This window comes from Ostrea edulis, chromosome 2 (assembly GCF_947568905.1).
Source record: "Ostrea edulis chromosome 2, xbOstEdul1.1, whole genome shotgun sequence".
Taxonomy (NCBI): domain Eukaryota; kingdom Metazoa; phylum Mollusca; class Bivalvia; order Ostreida; family Ostreidae; genus Ostrea; species Ostrea edulis.
Window position 1 is genome coordinate 11,556,714 of NC_079165.1, and position 7,307 is coordinate 11,564,020.

At 38.0% G+C, this 7,307-nt stretch overlaps 1 long non-coding RNA gene across 1 annotated transcript; it reads left to right on the forward strand.

Moving 5' to 3' along the window:
- Positions 1 to 2,484: 2,484 nt before the first annotated feature.
- Positions 2,485 to 5,972, forward strand: LOC125675376 (uncharacterized). The gene is made up of 3 exons (XR_007370479.2): positions 2,485 to 3,688; positions 4,956 to 5,044; positions 5,230 to 5,972. It is a non-coding gene; the product is annotated as an uncharacterized LOC125675376 (long non-coding RNA).
- The last annotated feature ends 1,335 nt before the right edge of the window (positions 5,973 to 7,307 follow it).

Sequence of the window (7,307 nt, forward strand, 5' to 3'; positions counted from 1 at the left end):
GGTCATGACTCACGACAGCTGTTAACAGATATTTCTTACACATTTCAAGGCCATAGCTAAATCATAATAAAAGACGGATGTTAACAGACAGCAACTAACAGTAGTTGTGGAGTCTTTCCCGTTACGATTTGTCCAGTACGGGGATTTCTAAAGTGACTTCCGGTAGCACGAGGGATTTTCCCGCGCTAAGTTGGAGAGAGTCTGAGACCAGACGGAATATGAGTTTGTGACAGACCATATAGAAGTACTACCCAGGCAGCACGGAAGAACGATTAGATCAGTAATAATGAAATACTTTATTGGCGCCTTATTCGAGGCCACTGTTAACCGCAAAAAAATTCTGCCATGTATATTGCGCTAGTCAACCGCCATTGGACGGGATTTACTTTTTATACGCGGTCATTAGACAAGACGTATTATGTTATGGGGTTCTCCGTGCGTGTGTCTGGCTGGTTAGCTGTCTGTCAGTCCGAGGTCATGTTTTCCAGACTTTTTCCGTAACGGATATATGTACGACTTTGAGTGTGGTCACAATTTCTCCCTCAAGAAGTGTAAGAGTGAGTTTGCATTTCATCTGGATTGGTGCACGGTAACCTACTTTCGAGCTAAATGTAGGTCAGTTTCTCAGACTAATTTCATTACGGATATGGATACATATATTGCCCTGAAATTTAGTCACAAGCCTCCTCTTGAAGGAATACGAGTGCAGCTAGCATTTCAGCTGGATCGGTGCACCATTACCTACTTTAGGGGTAGAAGTAGGTCAAACAGTTTACCAGATTTTTTTCGGTACGGTCACAGGTATTACCCTGAAATTTTGCCCCAACCTCCATCTCAGTAAAATACATAATCAGCTGATATTTCAACTTAGTTTGTGCGCCATGACCTACTTTAGGATTGAGAGTAAATCAAATGGTTTCCTGGAATTTTCTCATCATAGATACAGGTATTGCACTGACATTTTGCCACAGCCTCCCTCTCCGAGAAAAAAAACATAATCAATTCATACATGTATGTCAGATGGATTGGTGCACCATGTCCCACTTTAAGGCTTTTCTATTCAGAATGTGTGATATCAATTCAGAATGCATAATATGAATCCAGATTGAATTCCACTGTCCGACGGGCGTAAGATGTACGTTTGCGGTACTCATGTTTCATTTTGAATTAGATTAAAGCTTCAGCGATTATTTTAGATAGTCCTACAATCAAGTTAAACAGTTCCCGACTATATTTTAACATATTTTTGTGCATTATTATACTTATTCTGACCTGTTTATTGATGAGATTTTGTCTGGGATGGACTCTGCGTTTCCGTTTTATAGGGGTGGGTCGATGGGCCGCGGTGGGTTAGGTTCAAATAGTCCGAGGCGGTCTGAAGGGCACCAGGTAAGATCCGGTTAGACAGGGATTATTCCCTTCTCCTCCGTTCCTGCCTTCTTTTACGTATAAGGAGTGGAGTGCTGACAGTAGGCGGGAGGTTTGCTGGTCCTCAGTTCACCTTAGATAGTCTAGACGGGAGTCCATTTGAAAGGTGAATTTCACTCGAGGACCTGATTAGTTTTGCATCACCCAGGACAATGGCAAGTCACGGCATTTCAAAACCCTGGTTTATAGACAGAGTGACTGGCATCTCAAGACCCAGGTTTATAGACAGAGTGACTGACGATTACTTCTTTTGTGGGGGTGGTCAGGGGGAAATGTACACAAAATCTAAAGAATATATCCTAGTTTGTTACATCCCTTCACTACATTCCAACAATCCATTGTAGGAGAGATCTCCCAAACCTCACCTGCAGTGTCCGAACTGGGGTTGTCCCCGGGATCACTATGTTATGTGTTATCCCCCCATGTCCTGACCTTACAGGATCTTCCAACCCTGTGCAGGATGGTACAGCTTGATAAAAAGTACACCGCACTCTCACGATCCTAGGTTTGTGGGAATGTCCGTACACCAAACCGTTGTTATATCCCATAGTAGGTGGCTCCCGCAAGCACCGGGGAAACTGCACTATTCCACGGGTACTCTGTCCAGGGTTAAACCCAGATGTTTCATATCCCCTAAGGTTTTCCCAGTATTTCCGTGCAGGGAAGCATGTGACAGGCTGGGATAGGAACATATCCCGGTATGTTGGGAAGTACAGCTGAACATCATTCATGTACAAGTTCGTTCGTCCAGTCGGCAGTCAGTATTGGACAGAGATGGAGTAGCATGACCAATTTTACCTCACCTTATAGAGCAATGTGAGCGACTATTACACCTTACTGCTGGAGACAGATCGTATCTATTCCTGACCGAGATCATGAGACAATCTGAGAAATGCTTTGTTTTCAAATCCGGAGCTCCTGCATCAACTAAATGTTCGGTTTGTTTTTCATGATGTGGGCGAGTCGCTGCATTATTGGGCAGACCGGGTTTTCCCATCTATGTCTATCAACATCATGAGCGGCTGTGCTTTTGGGCCTAGGCTTTGTACGATATGACCGATAGCGCGTAAAAACAGGGCTACGCAAAAGGAGTGTCTATAAATCTTTGAAACTACGGACGTAATATATATGTTTTATATATCATATTTTTGGAAATTTTCTATATTTTTTAACTATGTAAAAATCAATTGAGTAAATAAAGCCATAAAATTAAAAAAAGCATTTAAAATGAAAGATGACTTCGTCTAAATATGACGCAACGCTTTGTCGCAAGGCCATTTCCCCCCTCGCTATGATTTTTTTTATTTTCCTTATGAATGCAATGTTTTTTTTATATTTTTGAAAAGCATATATTCCCTGCTTTCAGTACATATAAAAATTATTTTTAATGCCTGCCAACGTTATAAGAAAATAGCAATTTTTTGCACATGTACGTTTTTTTACGATTTTATTTCTCAATGTTTAAACAGATCGGCGTTTTATCTATATTTATATATGGAAATAGGGAAAAGTAAATACAGCCTGTAAAAGTAGAGGAAATCTTCTTTTTGATGGACCCTTATTCATATTATAATTCTCGGTAGTTTTTATATTACGATAAAATGAAATTGGGACATGCTGCGCGGTTTTCTTAAAAATTAGCGACAAATCGACGTCGCTAACAGCAATCGACGCGCGTCGCACAATAAAGTGGTGAAAACTATTTGTATTGTCCTCTATTAGTAAATTCAGCACCTTTTGATACACTAAAACAACATACATACATGTATGAAATAATCAGCCAGGTATCTCTGCTTTTTAAAAAAAAGCATAAAACCAATATTGGTATATAAACAGTTACTCAACCTACATGTAACTTCATAAAACACCTATTGAGAATGTTACATCGGCAGAATGAATTTAAAAAAAGATAAATAAAGTACTTCAAATTCAGATATAAACGTTATATTTGTTCGGAATAGTAATAATTTTTTTCTCTGCCAAAGAAAGAAAACAAAAAAGAAGTTCACCTATATATAGCCCGTATACTTTTATTTTTCCGTGATCCGGATCGCGGGCCTCGCGGGGTTTTCTGAAAGTGTGCACAGAGAACACACGTGTTTCCGTTTCAACGAAAACAACACAGCTTCACCGTGATTGTCACAGCGATCGCTTGTATTTTACATCTTTAAAACGACCTGATGTCAGAAGAAGAAGATGCCCTGGATCTCCTGTTGCAGGATGACCCAAACGATCATGCATTTAGTATAAATACGTACATGTAAGTTGATGTAATCACATAGGCCGACTAAAAAGAAGAAAAATGCGGTTTTGTCATGTTATGAAAAATTCACGATTAGTTAACCGCGATTTGATGCCATAATTTGTCGTTTCATGAAAGAAAATATTTATATTTTATGATATTTAAACCAAGTGAATAACACCCTGTCCGGGTTCGGCATTAATCAGTTTGATTACCACCCCCCCCCCTTTTCCCAGAATTATCTCCTTACTTGACGCGCGAGTGTAAGAAGGGGTGGATTTAGTGTATAATGGGATGGGGTGGTTTTAATCAGACCGGGCATTCATGACCGCTGGTGAGAAGGCTATTTTCCAAGTTTTTTCCATGTTTATAAAAAAAATTATCTTTCTATGAAAAGAAAACACAATCTGTTAGGAAAACACACTTTACATTATTGTAATAATAGAATTTATTATCATAATTTGAATTATTTTCTTTATTCTGTAACAAAAATAAAAACAAAATGTGTGTTTGGGCCAAAATGGGGGGGGGGGGTAACATCAATCAAAGTCTGATTATGACAGCTAATGAAAAATCATATTGATTTCTCTTTTATCCAAATGCATGTATTTTATATACACTTAGTAGCTTGTGACCATAAATGACATACATGTGATCCATACATGCTGGTACTTGTATGCTATGAGCTAATGGGCACGTGTCCCCTTATTGCCGGCCTCCTCCGTGGCCGAGTGGTTAGAGCATCGCGCTCAAAATCACACGGCCTCTCACCTCTCTAGGGGCGGGTTCGAATCCCGTTCGCGCCGGTAAGTGAGAAAGTTTTCCCAGTTTACGTACGAAAGGTCGGTGGTCTCTCCCCAGGTATCTGGGTTCTCTCTTCCACCAATAAAAAAACTGGGTGCCACCAGATAACTGAATTCAATTCAACTTTTATATCTGGGGTCATTCACTTAATTTCCCTCAGAGTTTCAGTATTTTCGCTGGACCCTATAGGTTTTAACCTGAATTTCTTCAGTATTTGCCCTCATGTATATGCTAGGCATAATGCAGACACCTACATGATACATATATTTTTTTCATTACCCACTCTGCTACTCTCGCAATGTATAATAAAATATTCGATTCATTTCTAACACATGTATGCAATCCCTTACCTTATCTTTAAATAAATTTGAGTAAATAAATTTAAGTGCGAAACTGTTCCATGCTACCGTGAAACTTATATTTTGCTTTTTAAACATGAACCAACAATTTTTAATTGTAATTTCTTTTCTTCTTTAAAAAGGGTATTGACATCCCAATATTTAGTTAGGGAGGGTTGCCATATACTTCCCAAGGAAATTTGCAGCCTCTCACTGAAGAGGAACTGTACAGGTATTACTAATTTTAAAAACCGATATTGTGGCAGTGATTTCCAGTTTAAAAAGAATAATAAAATGCATAGTAAAAAGATTACCTTTACCAAAATTAATCTGGCTGTGAATCTAACTCATTTATTAAATGTGTACAACAATTACCTCTGATAAGATTTCATAAGTAATTAAATGCATACTTTTCAGAGGGCCTTGATTATCGGAAACATTTACAGAGCCAATTGAGTTACTTTTTTCCCCAGATTTTTGTGCATTATCTTATATATGCCTGCTGTGAAGTTCCAGTCGATAGACAGATATTGGTCAACGCATGCCCCTGTCGGAACAACTCATTATCAAGAATTATGTCTAGAAATAGGTTTCAAGAGGTTGAATATAAGAACATTTTTGTTAAATATGATGCAAGTACATTTAAATCTAGTGATTGAAAGTAAGTACTTGAACATTTGTATATGTTGAACTTGGAGAGGAAAAATGGTTAGTACTTTTTTATAACATTTGATAAGATGTTGTTGCTGAGCAACCAAATATAATTGAATAAAAAAATAAATTATTTTAGATTAACAGTAATTGAAAGGTCTTTGTTTTAATGTTGCAATACTTATTCTATTTAATGGAACATAATGGCAAAACGTCATATTATTAGAAAATGATGGACAAGTATATAAAGTACGAAGTTTCCATTTGATGTCCTTTGACCTTAATTCTCTGCATCATATTTTTTGCTAAAAACCTTTTAAAATGATTAAGATCTATTTAAAGATTATATTTTTAAAATAATGGGACATTTACTAATCATCATGGAATGTAATTACGTTTAAATTGTGTCGAATGGATGCAGAAAGGCAAATTATGGTCAAAATTGTACTATGAGTGTTGTTACTTAGCAACCAAAATTATTTGTTTGTCAATAAAATTGATTAGTTTGATTGTGTTGTTTTTGTAGTATTTTAAAAGGCACATTAGCTCATACATTTAGAATTTCCTATTTTTGACTCTAATCTAGTGAGAGGGGTCGTAATATATATATTTCAAAGAGAAAAGATTGCAAAAATGTGCACTTATATGACCTTTGACCCCGTAGACCTCTTTGAGGTCATGGGATACATTGACAACTTTTATAAGAAATTGTTCCCTGTCCAATTCCTAACAAAATTATATGTTGTATGCCTACCCCAAATCGTGATCCATGCAGATTTAAATCGATTTAAAAACACTGTCATTTAGTCTTTAAAAACCTCCAAAATGTGTCGGTAGAGAAAGGGTTAATGGTAGAACTAATACTGTGGAGGAAGTCATGGACAGGATCTTGTACATCAGGCAAACAAGGTCGTTTAAGCCTATGAAGAGAGTGAGAATGGTGACCCAGTAAGAGGTTCAGCAGTCAGTGGGAACATTGACATTGGAAAAGGATATGCTAGACTTGCGTTAAAGAATAGAGGAAAGTTTCTCTGTAGATACTAATACCCATGGGTTGTGTCATATGTGGGGATCTTAGTCATTTCAAGAATGACGTTCTGGAGCTCAATGGAACAACGGAGACACTCAGGAGCCAAGGGCTACAGGTGAAGCGAAAATCCCGAGGCTAGCCAAATGACAACTGAGTTTCGGGGACATGAAGCAACGGTCCTTCTGCCTTTGTCTAGAGAAGGACATATCCGGTAGAGATGCGCGGATGTTAACATACAGAAAGGTTCTCCGCTCTCCGGAACGGCATGGGATATTGACGCTGGTAAGGCAGAAAAACGCTCAGTGGACGTGATAAATACAACGGTAATGTCTGCATATGTGTGAAAAATTCTCGAATTGGGCGTAGAACAACATAATAATGATACAACTGTGAACATATATCAATTTGATTTTACATGTACGATTTTAAAATCATCATCACTGTGATTTCTAAGTATATTAGACGTTCGAAGCAGAGTATAAAACTGTTTAGTCATCTGAACTGCAGGTGCTTGATACCTATATGACGGGTGTGACCGATCAACAGGGAATGTTTTCTCCTCCATAGCACCTGATCCTACCTCTAAGTGTAATGGGGCCGTGATTCCCTTTTCTCGATTTTGATTTCTGTGTAGGATTTATGAGATTGATCACTGTTCGTTGTCTTCCTTTTTATGAAATAATCTTTTACATTCCTTGGTGTATACCTAATCCATAATGGAATGTCCCCCAGCCTCAATTCATGAATTTCAGTAAGTATGAAATAAGTTTGACTTGGGATGAACGGCCTTTAGGGGGGGGGGAGAGCTATTTGA